This window comes from Armigeres subalbatus, chromosome 1, assembly GCF_024139115.2.
Source record: "Armigeres subalbatus isolate Guangzhou_Male chromosome 1, GZ_Asu_2, whole genome shotgun sequence".
Lineage (NCBI taxonomy): Eukaryota > Metazoa > Arthropoda > Insecta > Diptera > Culicidae > Armigeres > Armigeres subalbatus.
Window position 1 is genome coordinate 131,194,532 of NC_085139.1, and position 24,031 is coordinate 131,218,562.

Below are 24,031 nucleotides of genomic sequence, written 5' to 3' on the forward strand. Positions count from 1 at the left end.
TATAATTCATGTACGTTCTGAAGTGAAAAGTGACCTTTGTGCTGCAGGTGAAGTTCTTAAACCTAAAAATAAATGTGAGCGATAATCGAGTAAGAAAAATAGTCCGAAATTGGTTGATATTGCTAGTACGGGTATTATAGTGTCATGGATATTTCATACTCAGGTAAGAGAATGTAGTAAAATACCTATCAACCTTTTCATTTGATTAAAAACATGGCTTTTGTAATGAATATGAAAATTAAAGCATTGTCAAACGTAAAAATCAACTCTAAAGAATTCACTCCGACAAAGTTTTGAGCGAAAACGTTTTAATAAAGTGCATTTTTCAACGAATAAAGTTACGTGAGCTTAGCATGAGATGAACATATGGGCAGAGATTAATATGGGAGCATATACCCTAGTTATAAATTTTTTTTTTAAATAAACAAAAAAAGAAGGAACCGTAAAGCCGCATGTTTGCCTTATTGAATACCAATCCTAGCAAAAATACCCTGTCTGATTCTGGCACATGGCAAACCAGACGTTAATCAAACAGAAAAAAACGACATTGGGAGTCCCCACCTGTTGACGAACCTGTAGCCGTGATTCCATTGTCGCTGGAGAACCTCACCTACCAATTGCGACCTAGCGAGCTGATACGGTTGTCCTACTGATGATTGCCATGAACCTATCAACTGGACTTTTTTGTCTTGAAAAAATGGTCGACCTTCCATCGACGGACTAGTACCTAAGTAGCGTATCTCAGCGGCAAGCGTCATAATGGCGCTCGATATCTACGATCCGTCGCACGGCTGTCATTGCGAGCATTTATGTAACGAAAGTGTAACTTCATGAGTTATTGATGTCAGCCACTTTGGACTTGTCGACTGCTGTTTACCTCTTTTGTTGTCAGTCTGTCGGGCGGGCGGGCGGTCAGTCAGACAACGTGTTGGTATTACTGACTGGCTGGTTGCTCGTCTGGTTTTACTTCTAAAGTGTACAAACCATGCCCATGCCCACCCATGCATATTTCGATCCCTTTCTTTTACTTCGCAGAGCATCGAGGGCGTTTCTGGGTTAGTCAAACAACGTGTGTCGTCAGATTGGCTACCGATGTCTTGTCGGACTGATTGCCACTCGCATCGAGATGGTAGTTAACGGGTCATACGAAATGAGCTATAAGAGAAGGTGAACGTTTTATGTGGAAGCGTAAATGTGCTAAGTAGTGAGAAAAAATCAAGGTCAAACGAAATTTAATGAGATATGCATTTAGATAATACATGGTAGTAAGTACTCTGTTGTGGAACTGGAGAGTTGGTTCGAGAAGTAAATTCACGGAAGAGTATGATGCTTAGAAAGGTTGGAATAGGTCAATGTCTATTTTCCACTAAGGATAATATATCCAACGTTCCATATCTAGATACTATTTATCAATTAATAGTTGTGTTAATAGGCTGCCAGTGTCCCGGATTTTGCCACTTAAATCCCTAATAGCTAATAGTATAATTAAATTAGATCAAAATAAATCACCTGTAGAAACAAAAATCTTCATGGAAAATAATAATCTGTTTTTAACGTTCCGATCACGCCCGAAACAGAAGCGCTAACTAAAATTGATGTTTTTCTGTAGGAAACGGATGTGTTTGCAAGTGATAATAAATCGCATCTTATGCATACTGAAATCGCACAACTCGAAACTCGTTCATACACATGCTTTCAAGTTATTTATACAAAACTTCAGATGGATGTGTATTAGGTAATGCATGTTTTAACCCTGAACCTCCATCACATTAAGAATTGAATTATTCACACAGCAGTTATACCGAGTAGTAATAATAATAATTGAGATAGATCAGAATAACAGCCTTTCATCAAAGCCCATCGCCATGCCATCCATTAGCTTTCAGTGCTATTATCAGGGGCAAACAGTGTGATGTTTGAGCGGTCTGTACGAACGTTATCCACTTTCAAAAAGCTTGTAGAAGAAAAACAGAATCATGATACGTGAATCACATGTATATGGTCACAAGCATTACCTAGATAAACAATTCAAGCAGCAGCCAACAGCAGCGTTTATTCGGCGTGTAATGACTGCACTATTACATATTATAATAACCTCCTGGTCAGTATACGTACGTATGTATGATGATGACCGACAAAGGCTTGTGGCAAAGCACCCGAGAATGCACTTTTGGTATTAGGAATGAATGCAAATCATTCCTGGGGCTGTTTCGAGATCCGTGTATGTGATTGTCATCCAAATGGTAGAATTTTGCACCTCTGCTTTATACCTTTGGTACCCCCTACCGCCAACTAGTCACGAGCACGCACCTTCCAGGGCCATACAATGCTTGTTCATGAATGTGTCAAGATGACAGAAAGGTAAATAGACAAGAGGCAACGATAAAGTGATCTTGAGATGCTACGTGGCCCACGTCGTGGATAAAATATTTTTATTATGAGTCTGAATACGATTAATAATATTTAATACTAGCAGACCCGACGAACTTTGTTTCGTCTAAAATTGATTTATTGTCTGATTAATTCTCGAGTTATGCAGAAATTGCTGGTTCATTTGTATGGGAGCCCCCCTCTCCAAAGAAGGGAGGGGTCTCAAACCATCTTAAGAACCTTCCCCGGCCCTAAAAACCTCTGCATACAAATTTTCACGCCAATCGGTTCAGTAGTTTCCGAGTCTATAAGGGTCAGACAGACAGAAATTCATTTTTATGTATATAAGAAGATTTTTATAAGAACGGAGTACTTATTACATATTTTAAACATTTGCCAACATTCTAAAACTGGAATATTATCAAAACTCAATACTACCCAATTTTTTAAGAGTTATATTAAGGTTACTTCCACTTCAAAAACTAGTTTCGTCAACGAGATTCACAAGTGTACTGAGACCAATGACCTCTTTGGGCACAAAAAGCCCAAGATTGAATTCATAGTGGAGTGGTACCTAAAATTCAATTAGCATCCATTAATGTACCTACAATTTTCGTCAACCTTTCAATATTAGCAAAAACATGCTAAACTTACAGAAAAAAACCTATCTTCAAGTGGTGTTCCATCTCCGTAGCATGCGCACTTGGCATTGAACTTAACGAGCATTTTATCATCATGCGTCTCGGAACACACGTGCGGAACTTCCGCCTAATGGCCAAGTCCTGCCTAGTAGTCGACCCATGCGTATGAGATGTGATTCAAACCACTATTGATACACAGTGTATCCACTCCACAGTCCAACAACACGAAGAGCGAGACGTGATATGGGACAGGTGTGTCAGCAAATCTGTGTGCTTATGCTGCCTACTGCGTATAGTAAGATGATGGATGCGTAAAACACAACTTACTCTGATACTGCGTGGACTACAAAGATTGAGTTACTCAACAGCAAATGACCATGATGACATACCGATTGAGATTGAAAAAGCTGTACAATTAAGGTGAATCGAGACACTTCGCAATTTTCAAATGCAAATATTGCTTTAAGGTAGACTTACGAATGATTATAAATAAACCGTTTCAACGGACATCACATTCATGCTGAAAATTTTTTTTGCTTTCCTCGTACAACAAAGTTGTACCAAAAAGCTGTCATTTCACTCCGAAAACGAACTTTTTATAGAAGGCTCATAAACGCATAGTGTTTTATACTCAGCTCGACGATCTGAGCATGTCTTAGTCCGTGTGTGCACAAAAGATAAAAAAAATGTAATCAACTTTCCATGAAGAAATCCTTAACTGATTTTCTCCCAACAAGTTGTATTCGGCAAAGACAAAGCTAGTTGGTCGCTATTTAATTTGATAACGATCGACCGTTGCATTTAAAAGGGATGAAGAAAATGATGCATCGAACCCTATAGAGTTGGTGTTTTGGCTAAATGCGAAAAAGGCAGTCCGTCAAAATGCGAAAAAAGGCAGTCGGCTTAATCATTATTAAGAATTAAGTTATTTTAATTTTATTTTGTCTAAATTTTAGAAAATTATCATGTACATTCTGAATTGCGGAAATTGAATATTTGTAATAATTTTAGACTGGATTATATGCTGGAGCACGGCCGTGCTGGCACGGCAAATGCTGGGTAAAGCGTACCATTGGTACTTCGCGTACCTGAAGGAATAAAATAGACCCCATCTCGCGGTCCTTAGCCTCTTACCCAGCAACTCCTATCCCTACCTCCCCGCGGTGCTGGCCGGGATACGAGCAACCTTAGGGAAGATCGGGTAACCAACCCCGGTGGGAACTATGGTCGTATGCTGACAGGGAAGGGGGGGTTTGCTCCTCTCCGGAGGTGCAAATCTTATTGAGCGTCTGTTCTCCATGTCAGGATCGGCTCACAACAGCGTCTGTTCTCCATGTTAGGGGCGGCTGATCATCGTCCGAGTGCCAGCGAGGGACTCTAAGTGAAACTGTGCACCATGGTCCACCGGAAATAAGGAGGAATGGCCCTCCGGAAATTTAGGGGGTTTGGTGTCAGGCCCTGCAAGCCAGCCTTTAAAAATCATAAGCAACGAACAATCAACAAGAGAGTACGGACCGGAACCATCGGCGAAGACCACTGCGACGAAAAGGGACTAGCGATTGGAAACTCGGTTCGTGGAACTGCAAATCTCTCAACTTCATCGGGAGCACACGCATACTCGCCGATGTGCTCAAGGACCGTGGATTCGGCATCGTAGCGCTGCAGGAGGTTTGTTGGAAGGGATCAATGGTGCGAACGTTTAGAGGTAATCATACCATCTACCAGAGCTGCGGCAGCACACACGAGCTGGGAACAGCTTTCATAGTGATGGGCGATATGCAAAGGCGCGTGATCGGGTGGTGGCCGATCAACGAGAGAATGTGCAGGTTGAGGATCAAAGGCCGGTTCTTCAACTTCAGCATAATCAACGTCCATAGCCCACACTCCGGAAGCACTGATGATGATAAGGACGCATTCTACGCGCAGCTTTAACGTGAGTACGACAGCTGCCCAAGCCACGACGTCAAAATCATCATAGGAGATTTGAACGCTCAGGTTGGCCAAGAGGAGGAGTTTAGACCGACTATTGGAAAGTTCAGCGCTCACCGGCTGACGAACGAAAACGGCCTACGACTAATTGATTTCGCCGCCTCCAAGAATATGGCCATTCGCAGCACCTACTTCCAACACAGCCTCCCGTATCGGTACACCTGGAGATCGCCACTGCAGACAGAATCACAAATCGACCACGTTCTGATTGATGGACGGCACTTCTCCGACATTATCGACGTCAGGACATATCGTGGCGCTAACATCGACTCTGACCACTGAAAGTCATTTAAAAAGTCCGTTGCCAACCACTGGTGTCTTGAGAACTCCTGTAGGTTAAGCACCACTGCTCTATAGGAGCCGTATTTCAAGACAATGGTTGCCACGCACTTGATGGGTCGTATTTGCTGCGGTGATCTTTTGGACAAATCTAAATTAATCTCTATTACTTACCACTGATAATTTTAGGAACAAAAGTTACATTGAGTAATTACATTCAATCATAAAAAGGACGAAACAGCTTGATTTGTTGGACCATGCATAATAAATTCGTTTATTACATTATAAGAGGGACAGGGAAATGTGGAACACATGTTCATTCGAATAACTTTGTTTTACTTGCGCATTTAATGATCACTTTTCGTTGCGGCCGATATCGATGCTCGTTGGTCGACTTGTGGAACGGGAGCGGCTTCAGGCAGGAGGGTGTGTAGCGATGACGTACGCAGCCGGCGAGGGCACCAACTGGCTTGCAGATTCGGTTCGAACAGGGTCCAACTTTGCTTCTGCGGCAACTCGGCCTCGTAACGAATGGCCTCACGTTTCACTGTGGGCCCGGGGAACGGTACCGTGTGCACTTTTCTACGCGAGTCTTTCAAAATCGAGCAGGATCTAAACTGTTTGGTCGGAATCACATGCGGTTTTCTTCCAACGGTCCTATTGTCCGGCTGTTTGTCTGTCTATTGACTACAATAACCCACGGACACACGCTATACAAGTACCGCTTCTTTCTGACACTTCATCGACCTGGCTTTCACTCGCGACGTATATACGTTTTACAAATCTGGACCGCTGGATTTAGCTTAAAGTCCACACTGATCCTACTCGATAGACCGATTAGCGGAATATTAACGTATTCGTGTGGCTTCACTAAACGGTTTCACTTTTAACTTTTAACTTTAGCTTCTCGAAACGCGTGGTCACTATAACTGTGTGACGGACGCTGCCGCTTTTCGTCGTTCCTCCGGGCCAGTTTAGAAAATACAAGAGGGCGGCCACAGGGAATTGTGGCCTTTTATATCATTTTCCCAGCATCCAAATCGTTTTTCCCGCTCATTATCCTGCACATCGCCATCTTCCATTTGCCCACTGTGATGACCAGCGATACTATAACAGTTGTAACGTTTTCGAGGGGTACATAGTATTGGGTTGATGCCATTTGAATTTAAATTGTCTTGCACGCAAGTTTTAATAAATTAATTAACAAATTTTAATCTACCTAATTTTAATCTAGTGAAATAAGTTTTAAACAAAGATAAATAAATAAATAATGGACAAAAGTATATAAATAAATTTACAAGTAATTTGTGGCATCAACATTGCTAATAAATATAAAATCAATATTTACTCAAACGCATAATAGTAACGGAGCATAAACAATAATTTTATATTTAAACATTTACTGACATAATATTTCCAACAAAACATATTTACAAAATTTAAACAAAATCAAGCTGACGTTCACAAAACTCTTGGTACATTGTAACCAGTAAACGGTTGGTTACAATCTTCCCGTAGACGGGGTAAAAAAAACATAGTTTTTTTTTCAGTGCACAGTGCGACTACTTCTCCACCAGATCTCTCGCTCAATTCGTCAGATGATTTTTCTTAATAAATCAGAGGAGCTCTCTCTAACGGATTGTGCTGATTTAGTGGAGTGAGCCTGTCCACGTCACCTTAAAAAAAACTCTGTACTGTTGTCAAAATCAGGAACAATTCTTCTCATTGACCAGGTCTTGAATCGGTTTCGAAAGAATCCATGTGGAGGCTATTCAAAATGCGTCAGATTAACAGCCTACTGACTGTCGCTATTACGATAGACAATGATCAGAAACCCAGAATCGATAACCTTCTTTAACCTATTCTACACATCAACGGTGAATAGTTATAATAAATTTCTCATCTTCCATTTTCCTGTCTCAACTAAATTGGACAAAAACTTCTTACCTTTCACTGTGATCTCGTACAATCATTTCATTCATACTCCCCCTCATTCATTCTTTCTCTTTCATCACAGCTCATGTATCCATTTATATTTAAAAAAAATTAAAACATTTTACGATTTAGGGTACCCTATTCTAGTCGTGATTATATCTCATCTCCGCGTCTCATTTTCATGAGAAACGTGATAATAATCAAATTATTTTTCGGCATTCAGTAATTTCCCTCAGAATCTCTCATAGACCGAGAGCAAAAGTTTGGAAACTACTGAGCCATAGCACGGAAATTTCCAACAAACGGCTGCGTGCTCTATATCGTACAGCCCTGAATGTCGACTCACTGATGTTTCGGTTTCTAATCTGTCAAACGATAGCTCACGATAGCCAAACGACTGTCATGTTGTTTTGATTGTGAAATCTGAAATTTTCACGAAAGAATGCCTTTTTCACGAACAGGTAAGTATTTTACTAATTCCTTTGTTTTCTTGTTTACTTTTAGGTTCAGGTGAGGAGGCGATAATGCTTTTAGATGCAGGCAAAGTAAGACGAAATTATTTCGGTGTTTGTAGGATGAAAAGCTGCTGTTTTCGATGGTTTTTTTTCTGAATGCGAGGAAATAAAGTCAATGAGAAGAGTGTTTTGTTTATCCGGGCTTGAGATGAATGGCAGGCCAGATCCCGAGATTTTTACCTGCGAGATCCTCCAACTCATAGGATGAAGTGCCGTGTTTACTTTTCACCCGGCAGGGGAGATATTGACTACCATATTTGGCATTATAGTGATTCGCAGCGTTAGACAGTTTCATGTTTTTTCTATATATTAATTGCCCTGGTACGAAGGCTTTCGCGAATCTGCGATGACGAAGATTGTAGGCTGTATTTGACAAGTTATGTGCCTTGGATAGATTTTTCGCGACGATGTCGTACAGTTTTGTGAACATTTGCTGCTTTCTAGAAGCTCGCTGTTCAATTGTAAGCTCTTCGTCGTGTCTGGCCAGGCGGTGATCCGTTCCAACTTCTGACAACTCATGGCCGTGTGTAATAAAGAACGGTGTGTATCCCGTGGACGAGTGTACACTCGAGTTGAGAAACATCTCAATTTCTGGAAGTTTTGAGTCCCAGAGGCGTTGATCTTCTTTGACACACGTTCTAATCGCTGCATTGATAGTCCGATTTACTCTTTCGACCGGATTGGCCTGTGAGTGGTATCGGGAGTTCAACCAATGAGCTATTTTGTACCTATCAATCAGTTCCTTGAATTCTTTGGAAAGAAAAGAGCTTCCATTGTCCGTAATTATGATTTCCGGCACAGAATTGCGCAGAAACCATTGATCCTTTAAAATAGCACATAAAGATGCACTCCCGATACTTCTCACAGGCTGAATCAACACCCACTTCGAAAAGTAATCGGACACAACCAAGATGTGCTGGTTTCCCCTGCGGCTCCGAGGGAGGGGCCCGATATAGTCGACCGAAATTATCTGCCAGGGGCGTGTAGCGAGTCGCATCTTACCCATTTCGGGTGCCACTGGAACAGAGGCTGGTTTGACTTCTTTACAGATCGAGCATTTTTGGCAGTACCTGCGGATTTCGGTAGCCATCCGAGGCCAATAATACCTCTGCCGGATTCTAGCGAGAGTTTTCTCGTATCCAGGATGGAATACCATTTCATGGCACTCCTGCAAAATATTGGGGATTTCCGCTTCCTTTGGAATTATCTTCCACTCGAAGCAAGAATCATACGGATCATTGCGGGCTGACACAAACTTCAGAAGAATGTTGTCTTCCACCTTAAAATCAACAAATTCTTCTGGGCGAGTTCTTACCTTTTGTAGCATGGAATCGTACCATGGTGTAGTCGGTGCACTTTGCACGACCGCAACACTTCGTGACAGGGCATCAGGAACCACATTCTCTTTCCCCTTCCTATGAACCACTGTCATGGTGTGTTGCTGCAAATGAAGTGCCCATCTACTGCATCGAGAACCAACCTTCCATTTGGTGGTAAGAATGTGCGTCAGGGCGGAAGAATCGGTTATTAGAGTAAAATGGTATCCTTCCACATACCCACGAAAAGCTTCGATCGCGAGGAGAGCAGCCAGAGCCTCCTTCTCTGCCGCGTGATAATTTTTCTGGGGTGTTGTTAGCTTGTGGGAAAAGTACGAAATGATTCGTTCTCCGCCCTCCTGCTGTTGAGTAAGGACCCCAGCAACCGCCACGTCGCTTGCATCTGTTTGAATCGCAAACTCTCTGCAAAAATCTGGACTGCCGAGTATGGGAGATGTGATAAGACATTCCTTGATGTCACAAAAAGCCCGCTCAGCGTCGTCATTCCAGCGAATAAGTTTCGATTTCGTCTGCAATAGGTCAGTTAGGGCTGCAGTTATCCCGCTGAAGTTTGGAATAAACCTGCGATAATAATTCGCCATTCCTAGGAATCTTCTGAGCTTCGTAACGGTATTGGGACGTTCATACTCTACGATCGGACGAGTTTTCTCCGGATTCGTTCTTAGTCCGTTCGTGCTCAGAAGATACCCTAGGAAGGGAATTTCATTCACCCCAAACTTGGACTTTTCCAAATTAATGCTAAGGTTTGCCTCCCTAAGACGGCGCGCAATTTCAACAAGGAGCTGCACGTGATGCTCGAACGTTTCCGTGACGATGACGATATCGTCAAGATACACGAAAACGTTCGGTTCCAGTACACCATGACCCAGAACATTGTCCATTAACCTTGCCAAGGTAGCCGGACTGTTGACGAGGCCAAAGGGCATTCTGGTGTACTGAAACAACCCTTTGCCCTGCACACTAAAGGCCGTATATTTACGTGATCCGGGGTCCAAAGCAACCTGTAAAAACGCTTCGGATAAGTCGATGGTTGTGAGGTATCTCGCTTTGGGAAGCTGCCCCAAAATTCGGCCAGGGTGGGGCAAAGGGTATGCATCACGCACAGTTCTCTCATTAATTTTGCGCGCGTCTAGGCACAGTCTTACCTTAGAGGGTTTTATAACGGGTACGCAATTCAACGACCAATCTGAATTACTGCGTTCGATAATTCCGACATCCAGCAGTCTCTGCAGCTCAATCGCTACCAGTTGCTGTGTCTTCGGAGACATAACATATGGGAATTGTCTCACCGGTGGTTTATTCTTCCACTCATCACTAATATCGATGCGATGTTCAGTGAGCGGAGTTATGGTTAATTGTCCAGTCTTTGCTGGGATAAAAAGCAGCTTGATATCATCAATCCGACGGCTCTCTTCTTCCGATAGATTCGTTTCGGCGTATGGTGAATCAATAGAAGCCACATTTCCTTGGTTCTGTAACCTTTCGTCCTGCAGTATTCTGGGTTGGATTTGAAACTTCCTCCAGAAGTCCATGCCGCAAATGCAGTCGAGAGCCAAATTTCGAACTACCAGGGTTGGAACTATTTTAATTCGATCGCGGAAACGAAAAGGGAGTTGGACTTGACCTAAAATTTGAAGCTCATCGCCGCTCGCTGATTTTAGGGCTACATTAGTGGAAGGGCGGTGGAGTTTTTTTGGCTTCATTCGAGTGAACATTTTTTCACTGATGATGGTGAAATTGCTTCCACTGTCTAGCAGGGCTTTTAACGGCATACCGTACACTTTGACTGCCACGTATGGACGTTGGTCGTTAAGAAACGGGTAGGTTATATGACATACTTCGGTGGGGTGGGTGTAACAGTCTTCGGTCGCTGACTCCCAGAAGACTGGCGGGTATCGTTTGAAATTCGAATAGTTTACGCTTCGGGATTCGGCGGACGGCGATTTTCGTTCGCTCGCGTGCCGTTTTTTAAGCAGTATGGGCAGAATCCGGTGGGGAACCCGTGCAAACCACAGTTGTCGCAAAACAGGCGACGGGGCTGCCGGCACATAACCACGTGATGGCCTGGAGTGCCACAGTTGAAGCAGGTATTATGGTTCGGAGGTTTATGTGAATTAACTACTTGTTCAAGAGTCATTTGCGGACGGGAAGATTTACCGGACGGACCAGCAATCGGCTCTTTCGAATCATTATTTCTAGGAGCGATCGGAGTTGAAGAAGCTTTGTGGAAACTGGAAGAAGAGGGATTGTTTGGAACTGAGGTGCAGAGTTGCGATTGGTTTTGTTTTGGTTGCCCGACAAATCGTTTCCTGATATCCGCTTAGGTTGCTGGTTCGGATGCTGGAATGTTTTCTGGCGATTTCTATCGGTGATGTTATGGTTCTCAACGGCCTGCACACTTTTCTCGGTGCCGAACACTTTATTGTACGCTGAAAAATTCAACGCGTCTAGCTTTTGTCCGGCAGCCAAGAGTGTCTCAAGGTCCTGTATAGGGATAAACGTCATCTGCCGTTTATAATCGACCCTCATATTTTGCTGCAATATTTGTACTTTCTCATAATCTGAGATCTGTACACTCATCGTCCTGAATAACTTCTCCATTTCAAAGTAGTATTCATGGAACGATTCTTGCTTCTGCTGGCGTCGCTGGTAAATTTTCATTTTAATCAGCGCATCCAGGTCAGGGTGTCTGTAGGTGCGGCGAAGCTCGAACACCAAATGCTCCCAGTTCATTAAGCGGCCGGTTGATCTTTGCGTCATGTACCACTTCAGGGCCGAACCCGAAAAGAGATGTACAGCAGAGTCAAACAGTTCGCTGTCTGAAATGTGTTCAGCAAGGGAAAGAGCCCGAACCAGTTCAAGGAACTCATTTAGCTTTAGGCCCTGATCATCGCCGCTGTATTTTGAAATATTCCATTTGGAAACTGGCAGAGACTGGCGATGTTGATAGTGTACTGGGAATTGAGAGGGCGTGAAATGAATTTGAGCTGGTGGTGGATTTCGAGAGAGGTTATTTGGCAAATTATTAGCTTGAGAGTTTGTGGGTAATTGATTTTGAAATGTGAATGGAGATGATTGGTTCGGAGCAGACGGCATTAGAGTTGGGTTAGGAAGTAGATTAGTATGGTGATTTGTAGGTACTGTTTCGAAGGCGGGAAAACTATGGCTATTGCGTGCTGATTGGAATGGGTTCTGGGTATAGTGTGTTGAAAAACTTGTGAAATGATCTGGAAACGGACTGTATGATCTATCTATGAGATGATTGGAATTCGAAATAGCGCAGGGATCAGTTTGAACTGCTACATTTATTTTCGATTTCTGTTTTTCTAGCTCATTCTCGAGACCCACGATCCGCGATTCCAGCCAATGGATCCAATCGAGTTCATTCGTGCTGAACTGAAGCATTCTTTGAGACACTGGTGGACCTGGAAGATTTGGTTCAACTGTTTGGCCAGCATTTTCCGGCTCGGTGTCTAATTGCGAATTCTCTCCCTCCTTTCCTAACGTGTTTTCTTCCTGCCTTTGAGTCGATTCAGTGACTAATCCTGATCCGATGAAAACGACCAAAACTCTGCTCTAACTCATTGACTATTTCCACTACCATACCCTGCATATGGCTGTGAAGGTTTGGAGATCCTCGCGAGGCTGTCAACAGCCTAACAATACGCGCTGCATAGTGTAACAAACGGTGGCAAAATAGTTCTTTTCTCCTCATCCTGCTCTGTTTCTAACAGAGTTCTAATGTCCGAGCACCGCAATGAACACTCTTTCAGTTCAGCGGAGGGTCGCTCGGGACATGAATTACGCTATTACTTGCACTTTCACTTTCCGTTTTTATACAATCTCGCAAGGATTTCCGCTTGCGAGCGAGATTCATGTCTCGTGTAATAATGACTCGACGAGCCTGCAACTCGCCATCGAGTTCCTCATCCGTAAGAAAATCGACTCTCATCGAGAAATACCATTTAGAAATAATAGTACTCGCTTGGTCATATGACATAGTTGATTTAGCCATTATAATGTATGAATGAGAAAAACCAATTTACAATAATTTATTTCAAATAAAAAAACTAATTAAACCATAAATGAACTAATTGAGAAAAACGGTAATAATGCATGCAAACCACGAAATATTGAAAAAAAAACCACACCAGGTATTTAACGGCGCTCAGCGCGACTACTGCTCCACCAGATCACTCGCTCAATTCGTCGGATGATTTTTCATAATAAATCAGAGGAGCTCTTTCCAACGGATTGTTCCAATCTAGTGGAGTGAGCCTGTCCACTTCACCCTAAGAAACACTTGGTTTGAAAGAAAACTGAATAATGAGGCAGAAAATTGGAAGATAAACTAAGTATGATAAATGTATATTAAATAGAAGGTTATTTTAATAACTATTTTGGATTTCTGATCATTCCTGTCACAACAGCAGCAGAATTGAGGTGTGGTGTTTTCATCACTCGCAACAGCGCACAATTCAAAATTCTTAACCTTAACGCAACGTGGTTTTTTTGTCTGAATTGTTCTGATGACTACGCGATGATTTTGATTAATTTTTTAATTAATTGAAATTTCTCCACGAGACCACCTGAAAAAGAGGTTTACTTTTGGTCCTTGGAAAGTAAACCGCTTTTTCTTTTACGCTGGGCGCCAATTGAAAGTCATTTAAAAAGTCCGTTGCCAACCACTGGTGTCTTGAGAACTCCTGTAGGTTAAGCACCACTGCTCTATAGGAGCCGTATTTCAAGACAATGGTTGCCACGCACTTGATGGGTCGTATTTGCTGCGGTGATCTTTTGGACAAATCTAAATTAATCTCTATTACTTACCACTGATAATTTTAGGAACAAAAGTTACATTGAGTAATTACATTCAATCATAAAAAGGACGAAACAGCTTGATTTGTTGGACCATGCATAATAAATTCGTTTATTACATTATAAGAGGGACAGGGGAAATGTGGAACACATGTTCATTCGAATAACTTTGTTTTTACTTGCGCATTTAACGATCACTTTTCGTTGCGGCCGATATCGATGCTCGTTGGTCGACTTGTGGAACGGGAGCGGCTTCAGGCATGACGTACGCAGCCGGCGAGGGACACCAACTGACTTGCAGATTCGGTTCGAACAGGGTCCAACTTTGCTTCTGCGGCAACTCGGCCTCGTAACGAATGGCCTCACGTTTCACTGTGGGCCCGGGGAACGGTACCGTGTGCACTTTTCTACGCGAGTCTTTCAAAATCGAGCAGGATCTAAACTGTTTGGTCGGAATCACATGCGGTTTTCTTCCAACGGTCCTATTGTCCGGCTGTTTGTCTGTCTATTGACTACAATAACCCACGGACACACGCTATACAAGTACCGCTTCTTTCTGACACTTCATCGACCTGGCTTTCACTCGCGACGTATATACGTTTTACAAATCTGGACCGCTGGATTTAGCTTAAAGTCCACACTGATCCTACTCGATAGACCGATTAGCGGAATATTAACGTATTCGTGTGGCTTCACTAAACGGTTTCACTTTTAACTTTTAACTTTAGCTTCTCGAAACGCGTGGTCACTATAACTGTGTGACGGACGCTGCCGCTTTTCGTCGTTCCTCCGGGCCAGTTTAGAAAATACAAGAGGGCGGCCACAGGGAATTGTGGCCTTTTATATCATTTTCCCAGCATCCAAATCGTTTTTCCCGCTCATTATCCTGCACATCGCCATCTTCCATTTGCCCACTGTGATGACCAGCGATACTATAACAGTTGTAACGTTTTCGAGGGGTACATAGTATTGGGTTGATGCCATTTGAATTTAAATTGTCTTGCACGCAAGTTTTAATAAATTAATTAACAAATTTTAATCTACCTAATTTTAATCTAGTGAAATAAGTTTTAAACAAAGATAAATAAATAAATAATGGACAAAAGTATATAAATAAATTTACAAGTAATTTGTGGCATCAACATTGCTAATAAATATAAAATCAATATTTACTCAAACGCATAATAGTAACGGAGCATAAACAATAATTTTATATTTAAACATTTACTGACATAATATTTCCAACAAAACATATTTACAAAATTTAAACAAAATCAAGCTGACGTTCACAAAACTCTTGGTACATTGTAACCAGTAAACGGTTGGTTACACCACTATCTGGTGATGGTTAAACTGCGCCCAAAACTATCCGTCATCAACAATGTTCGGTACCGACGACCGCCGCGGTACGACCTAGAGCGACTGAAGCAACCTGATGTCGCCACTGCATACGCGCAGCATCTCGAGGCAGCGTTGCCGGAAGAGGGTGAGCTCGATGGGGCCCCTCTTGAGGACTGCTGGAATACAGTCAAAGCAGCCATTAACGACGCAGCGGAGAACAACGTCGGGTATATGGGTCGAAGTCGACGGAACGATTGGTTCGACGAAGAGTGCAGACAGATTCTGGAGGAGAAGGACGCAGCGCGGGCGGTCGCGCTGCAGCAAGGTACCCGGCAGAACGTGGAACGTTATAGACGGAAGCGGAGACAGCAGACCCGCCTTTTCAGGAGAAGAAACGCCGCCTGGAAGAAGCGGAGTGCGAGGAGATGGAACAGCTGTGCCGTTCTCAAGATACACGCAAGTTCTATCAAAGCTCAACGCATCCCGCAAAGGCTTTGTGCCGCGAGCCGAAATGTGCCGGGATAAGGATGGGAGCATCTTGACGGACGAACGTGTGGTGATCGAAAGGTGGAAGCAGCACTACGAGGAACATCTGAATGGCGCTGAGAGTACAGGCAATGAAAGTCAAGGCAGCGGAGGAGATGACTACGTCAGTTCAGCGGACGATGGAAGCCAACCAGCCCCCACCTTGAGGGAAGTTAAGGATGCCATTCAACAGCTAAAGACCAATAAAGCAGCTGGTAAGGATGGTATCGGAGCTGAGCTCATCAAGATGGGCCCGGAAAAGCTGGCCACTTGCCTGCACAAACTGATAGTCAGAATCTGGGAAAACGAACAGCTACCGGAGGAGTGGAAGGAAGGGTTATATGCCCCATCTATAAGAAAGGCGACAAACTGGAGTGTGAGAACTTTCGAGCGATCACCATCCTTAATGCCGCCTACAAAGTGATATCCCAGATCATCTTCCGTCGTCTGTCACCATTAGTGAACGAGTTCGTGGGAAGTTATCAAGCCGGCTTCGTTGACGGCCGCTCGACAACGGACCAGATCTTTACTGTACGGCAAATCCTTCAAAAATGCCGTGAATACCAGGTCCCAACGCACCATCTGTTCGTTGATTTCAAGGCGGCATACGACAGTATAGACCGCGTAGAGCTATGGAAAATTATGGACGAGAACAGCTTCCCTGGAAAGCTTACCAGACTGATCAAAGCAACGGTGGATGGTGTGCAAAACTGTGTGAAGATCTCGGGCGAACACTCCAGTTCGTTCGAATCGCGCCGGGGACTAAAGACAAGGTGATGGACTTTCGTGCCTGTTGTTCAACATTGCGCTAGAAGGTGTCATGCGGAGAGCCGGGTGTAACAGCCGGGGAACGATTTTCAACAGATCCAGTCAATTTATTTGCTTCGCGGATGACATGGACATTGTCGGCCGAACATTTGCAAAGGTGGCAGAACTGTACACCCGCCTGAAACGTGAAGCAACAAAAGTTGGACTGGTGGTGAATGCGTCAAAGACAAAGTACATGCTTGTGGGTGGAACCGAGCGCGACAGGGTCCGCCTGGGAAGCAGTGTTACGATAGACGGGGATACCTTCGAGGTGGTCGAGGAATTCGTCTACCTCGGATCCTTGCTAACGGCTGACAACAACGTTAGTCGTGAAATACGAAGGCGCATCATCTGTGGAAGTCGGGCCTACTACGGGCTCCAGAAGAAACTGCGGTCGAAAAAGATTCGCCACCGCACCAAATGTGTCATGTACAAGACGTTAATAAGACCGGTAGTCCTCTACGGACATGAAACATGGACAATGCTCGAGGAGGACTTGCAAGCACTCGGAGTATTCGAGAGACGGGTGCTTAGGACCATATTTGGCGGTGTACAAGAAGACGGTGTGTGGCGGCGAAGAATGAACCATGAGCTCGCTCAGCTCTACGGCGAACCCAGTATCCAGAAGGTAGCTAAAGCCGGAAGGGTACGATGGGCAGGGCATGTTGCAAGAATGCCGGACAGCAACCCTGCAAAGATGGTGTTCGCTTCCGATCCGGCAGGCACGAGACGACGTGGAGCGCAGCGAGCGAGATGGGCAGACCAGGTGCAGAACGACTTGGCGAGCGTGGGGCGTATTCGAGGATGGAGAGATGCGGCCTCGAACCGTGTATTGTGGCGTCAAATTGTTGATTCAGTGTTATCTGTATAGATGTGGACTAAATAAATGAATGAATATGCTGGAGCATTTTAACACCGGTATCAGGTCATTGAGCCAAAGGTCATAAGGCCGAATGGTCATACGATAAAAGTGTGAAATGAAAAGTGAGAAGTCAGTTCTTTCTTTTTCCAAATTTTCTCTTTTTTCTTCCTTCTTCTTTCTTACTTTTTCTTTATTCCTTTCTCTTATTCCTTCTTCATCTTCTTTGTCATTTATCACTTTTTCCTGATCATTTCTCACTCCCCCTTTCTCACTTTTCACTGCTCACTTTCCATTTCTCACTTCTCACTTCTTACTTCTTACTTCTCACTTCTTATAACTCACTTCTAACTTATCAATATGCCTTATGACCTTCGGCCTATTTCCAGTGACGGGAAATGTCATTTCGATGTCATGAGACTAATTTGTTTATAACTTTTTCCACAAGTTTATTCTTCTTCTTCTTCTTCGATGGCTCTACATTCCAACTGGAACTTGGCCTGCTTTTCAACTTTATTATTTCTATTAGCATTTCCTCAGTTATTAATTGAAAGCTTTTCTATGCCCACCATTGAATAAGTATGTATCTTGTGTGGCAAGTACATTGGATATGCTATGCCCAGGGTGTCGCGAAAGTTTTCAACCCGAAAACATCCTAGACCGGACCGAGAATCGAACTCGCCATCTCCAGATTGGCAATCCTACGCCTTTGCTCGCAAGGCTACTGGAGACCACAAGTTTATTACAATTGTGTTTTTTACATAAACATGTAGCCCTTGAATAAGTCATTGCTCTAAACCTGAAGCTGGCGGAGTGAGAGCCGAATTAGTGTCAAATGACATTAATGTTATGACCCAGTATCATGTACACCAGGGCTGCCCAACGTACGACCCGTGGGCCGCAGCTTTTAAGCGAAAAATCTTGGTGTCATATCGCTGAGGCAATGGAGCAGATTAGAACTGATATATTAAACCAAAATGCCCTTTTTAGGGCCAAAATAATCACTGGAAGAGGGATATTACCAACTTGAGTTTTACTCATTGTTCGAATTGATTGAAAAGAATCTATTCCAGTAAAAAGAATTATTGTCGATCATCATCACTCGAATCCCAGGTTTTATTTCCATCTATGCGAATATATGTTGACAGCTTTGCCTTCCTGCATTTTCGATAGAAGGCCTGGAAAGCCGACTACTGAATATCAATCGAAAAATTGAGATAATGTATGTCTGTATGTATGTATGTATGTATGTATGTATACACTTTGATGTGCGTAGTTTTGTTCGCATGTGCGTGTGTGTATATACAAATGAGCATAAAAATTGCCTCAATCGATTCGCTCACCAAAGAAGATGCATTCAGCGGACGTTCTTCTTCCGGTGTTTCTCTTGAAAAATGAGCCTAATAGGTCAACGCGTTCAAAAATTATGTTCAAAATACTATAATTTCATAAAGTGTATAGGAAAAACACCCTTTTGGCACTTATACTCATCCGATTTGCTAGCAATAAGTTTTAAATGAAGCGAATTTCAGCATTGAATACAAATAAACGTGAATGGTGCGACATATCCACCTATCAGTGCTCTTTTTGATTTTTCTTATAAGAAATTACCTCGAATTAGACATTTTTTCAATGGAAATGTAAATGTGCAAATATTTGCAAACTTTCTCGACGCTCCCTGAAAGGTCTGAAGGTAATCTGAAACGTGGTACATGTAAAGTAGCGGCGACATGCGGCGACAAAATAATGTTTTCATTGTCAAAATCGTAAAATTTTTAAGAAATTTTCAATCAAGTGGCTAAAATCAAGGAGGCCCATTAGACCCACCTCTTTGTTGATTGGTAAGAGTGCAAATTTTGTGTAACCGTAACACCCACCAAAGGTGATGGTGCGGGTCATGCGATCGTAAGCATCAGCAGCGCTCAGATTAAATTTTCTTGTCTGAAGTACTAACGATTAGCTACTATCAGTGAAAGCAGCTCTTAAGCCGCAAATTGAGGCGAGACGAATTTTGATCAAAGTACAAAGTAATCGCTTGGTGATGGCAGATAGTTTCCATCGGTAGCGGAATCACGATCACGCGTCAGAGAAAGATGCAGCCGAAAATTATTCGCATGGATCACAGCAGTCTAGTGAAGTTTCCAAAATTATAATTTTAGTACTTGTTCCAGGTTTTATTTCCATCCATGCGAATACGTTTTTGCAGCTTCTCCTTCTGACACGGTCCTGGTCCTGAAAAGAACCAATTTATTGTTCCTGCAACAAAACCAGATCCAGCGCCATCCAAGAAAATTTCACTGCACTGCCGCTGACACCAACGATAGCCTCTCGATAGTTTGCCGCTTAATTGTTACAGATGCAGAAAACACCGCCTTCGATGCTAGGACCAACGCCATCGTTATGTGCGCTCTCCGTGACCACTCACCGTGGATCATCGTATAGAAATAACGCGCGAGCTTGTTGTTGGTTGCGCACGAGCCCGAATCATGGGCCTTTTTATACCCGGAGAAAATGAAACGGTAGGTCATAAGGCCCGTAGCTTACATGATTCTGATGTCCGTGTTGGGAAAGCATGAATAGGATTGATTCGTTATGATATTTTTACTGGATAGGACAAGAATTGAAGTTTTCAATAGTTTATCGTAAATAATCAAATGGAATTGACAAATTGCTGGAGAATTGCGTAGTCGATTGATATATAAATCTCGAAAATCCATCAAAAGATAAAGGCTCTATGAACGCTCAAAATCTTACATGATTTCGTGACGGTCCCCATTTTTAGATTCTGATTTGACACACCTTCGGGTAAGACGATGTCCAACGTCAAAAAGTCAGAAGAGCTACAAAGCTAAGGAGTTCATTTATTTTAAATGTCCATTATTGATTCAAATTATTGTTGGAACAGTAGGTTAAAGAATAAATAAATTCTCTTCATTCGGAAAAAAAACATCAAGTCAGAAAATGCAGTACGGACCAGTTTTACTGTTAGCAAAATTTTGGCAAAAATCTCGAAGAAAATCTGTATTCGAAAACGTTCGCCATTGTCTATCAACTATATCAACGCGATTAAAAATTATGTTGACGGAATTGAAACTACCCGGAGTATTATTGCGAAGTTCGTTCACTAAGCCGTATGGTGCCCTGCTTGAGAGATTTAATTTAATTTCAAAGGAAATCGCACTATTTTGACTGAATAAAGGAAACCAACGCCCGAGCAGAATAATGTTGATTAGGTAAGTGGATTTCAAGCAGATATCAACAAACATGTTCACTGAACATCAAGCTACAAGGCAAAGGCCAACACAACATTTCATTTGTTGAAAATAGTTTAGTGACGGTTAGTAACACGGTAAGTAACTATCGTAACGTATGTACTCGTAATTTCCAGAGACCTCGATATTAATTAATCCAGAACTAACTAAATCAGTCATTGTTCTGAACAAAACTCAATAGCGTTCAATAACAACATATATTTTACCTTATGCATGCCTAGTTTTGTAAAACTAATCTTGTTTAATACCCAAAAAATGAGTTAGATTTATATGGCAGTAAATTTCAGAATTAGCACACATACACACACATGCATGCATATGAGTGGTCTATTGGTGTCTCAAAACATGCTCACATTTGCTATCTAGCTTCCACTGAAGAGATTTTTAAAATCCCTTTAAATTGTTACGTTTCTGTTTTCCTGAGAAGATTGCTTGCTTCTATATGTTTCTCAATTAAAATCAATTGTTTCTTTGAAACAAATCAGAAAAATGGGCATATTTCCTTAGCATATCATTTGTTATAATTATATTTTCAATATCAAAGGGAATTTGTTCCAAATACCATACATTTTATTTCATAATTCAAGAGACTTATTGATAGATTAATACGTAACACGCCTGCGTAACGCATTACAAAGCGAAATTATAGACACACCGAGGGAAGACTGAAGACGAAGCTGAAGACGAATAACCGGCCAGGAGCTCAAAAAAGAAAGTCAGAAAATGGTAAGCCTGGTAAAGTTGTTCCAGTTAAAGTAGTGGTAAGCGATGCTAAATACCCTACCGGAACCATCCGATGCCAAATTCTAGAATATAGAAAGTAAGGTAATACTCCAGATGCCGAATGTTGTGAACATGAAACATGAAAAGAATTGAAAGAAGAAGAATCGCCCAATGAAGAAAGTTTCTACGATGAAGAAGAAAGTTCCGAATATGAGGAAGAAAAACAGCTACGGAAGAGAGTTCGAAGAATTTGGAAGAAGAGAAAAATTAGGAGAAGTCGACTCGGAAGCTAGTAGGAATCATAAAATCGGCAACGAGAACCAACGAAGGTGTCCAGGAAGACGCCAATGTTTCCAAAAAAATGGAAGAACAGCCAATGTTCATCGGTAGGTACGTTTCGTGGATGAAGACGTGCGGCTTTTCGGACGTGGAAATTTTGAGACGGCTACAGGAGTGTCTGAAGGGCTCGTCAACCACCTGGAACCTACCGAGCTAACAACACGTTAAGTCAATCAATCTGAATTGCATAGTTTAAGCAGCACAACCGAAGCCTATCGTGTTTTCTACATGATGCTCGTCACCTTGTAATGTGGAGAATATTCGATGAACACTATCGCATTTCTGGATGGCCTAAAAACTAGCTCGGTAGTCTAGTGGCTACCGCTGCTGCCTTATAAGCAGGAGGTCGTGGGTTTAATTCCAGGTACGTTCCTTTCGTATTTTGCATTTCTATCTTAGCTTTTTCTGTGTTTCACGTTCTATCAAAAAGATTCCTAATGTTATAACCTTCCACACTAACAATTCCAAAACCTCCCGTGGCACCTATGAGAGGTCGTAGAGTTCTCTGCATCTTTCTCAAGTAGGTGTCGAACTAACGATCCTTCCCCTTCCTCAGCATTCGCAAGGACGTGGCCAGGACAGTTCTCGATTATTGGAGAGTGCATTGCCTCCATCTAAGAGATAGTGATTAGTCCCATATCAATATACGTGGTAACGGATGCAAGTGATAATACTCTCGTACAACAGTCCGGGCTTGTTCATTCATTTATCTAGTCTACATCTAAACAGATAACACTGAATCAACAATTTGACGCCATAATACACGGTTCGAGGCCGCATCTCTCCATCCTCGAATAGGCCCCACGCTCGCCAATTAGTTTTGCACCAGATCTGCTCATCTCGCTCGCTGCGCTCCACGTCGTCTCGTACCTGCCAGATCGGAAGCGAACACCATCTTTGTAGGGTTGCTGTACGGCATTCTTGCAACATGCCCTGCCCATCGTACCCTTCCGGCTTTAGCTACCTTCTGGATACTGGGTTCGCCGTAGAGCTGGGCGAGCTCGTGGTTCATTCTTCGCCGCCACACACCGTCTTCTTGCACACCGCCAAAGATGGTCCTAAGCACCCGTCTCTCGAATAATCCGAGTGCTTGCAAGTCCTCCTCGAGCAATGTCCATCTTTCATGTCCGTACCGGTCTTATTAGCGTCTTGTACATGACACATTTGGTGCGGTGGCGAATCTTTTTTGACCACAGTTTCTTCTGGAGCCCGTAGTAGGCCCGACTTCCACAGATGACTTCCGCCTTCGTATTTCACGACTGACATTGTTATCAGTCGTTAGCAAGGATCCGAGGTAGACGAATTCCTCGACCACCTCGAAGGTATCCCCGTCTATCACTACTTCCCAGGCGGTCCTTGTCGTGCTCAGTTCCGCCCACAAGCATGTACTTTGTCTTTGACGCATTCACCACCAGTCCAACTTTTGTTGCTTCACGTTTCAGGCAGGTGTACAGTTCTGCCACCTTTGCAAATGTTCGGCCGACAATGTCATCGAAACAAATAAATTGACTGGATCTGTTGAAAATCGTACCCCGGCTATTACACCCGGCTCTCCGCATGACACCTTCTAGCGCAATGTTGAACAACAGGCACGAAAGTCCATCACCTTGTCTTAGTCCCCGGCGCGATTCGAACGAACTGGAGTGTTCGCCCGAAATCTTCACACAGTTTTGCCCACCATCCACCGTTGCTTTGATCAGTCTGGTAAGCTTCCCACCAAAGCAGCACGCGCAACATCTTTCAATTAGGTGTTTGTTCCTACACTGAGGAAAATGGACGTATGATTTTCAATCAAACGCCTTATGAAAATTTGCCACAAGGAATCGGTATGAATTTCAATATGTTGCCTTATCAATGATGATTTTCATTTGAAAAAAAAGTGAAGTGCGGCAGACTGGGTTCGAACCATGGACGTCGGGGTCGGGACGCTTCATTACTCTGGAAGCTAACTGCGTATAAGAAGCACTGTTGGTGGAATAATCAGTCAAAGATTCATAAGGCACCAGTTATGAATTTCGATAGTCCAGTTCGCTTAGTGTAATAAATTGCATTGAAAACACTGGCAATACATCGAGTCACATTAAAGCCACTTCCCAGTTTCAGAAAAAACACAAGTTTCCTTTCCGTTTAAGTGGCGTCACAATATTCTACCCATCTGACTCCTTGGGTGGTTTAAAATTCGTTGTGTTTCATATCAGAAACAAAACAGATAAGTTGCAGCATTAATAACACTAATAACACTGCTGTTACGACAATGTTTCTGATATGTTGCAAAACACTT

General features: G+C 42.9%; 1 protein-coding gene across 2 annotated transcripts in view; it reads right to left on the reverse strand.

Moving 5' to 3' along the window:
* LOC134205129 (ABC transporter G family member 23) overlaps nt 1-24,031 on the reverse strand; it is a 323,526-nt gene that overhangs the window by 200,749 nt on the left and 98,746 nt on the right. The gene's annotated exons all lie outside the window — the stretch shown is intronic.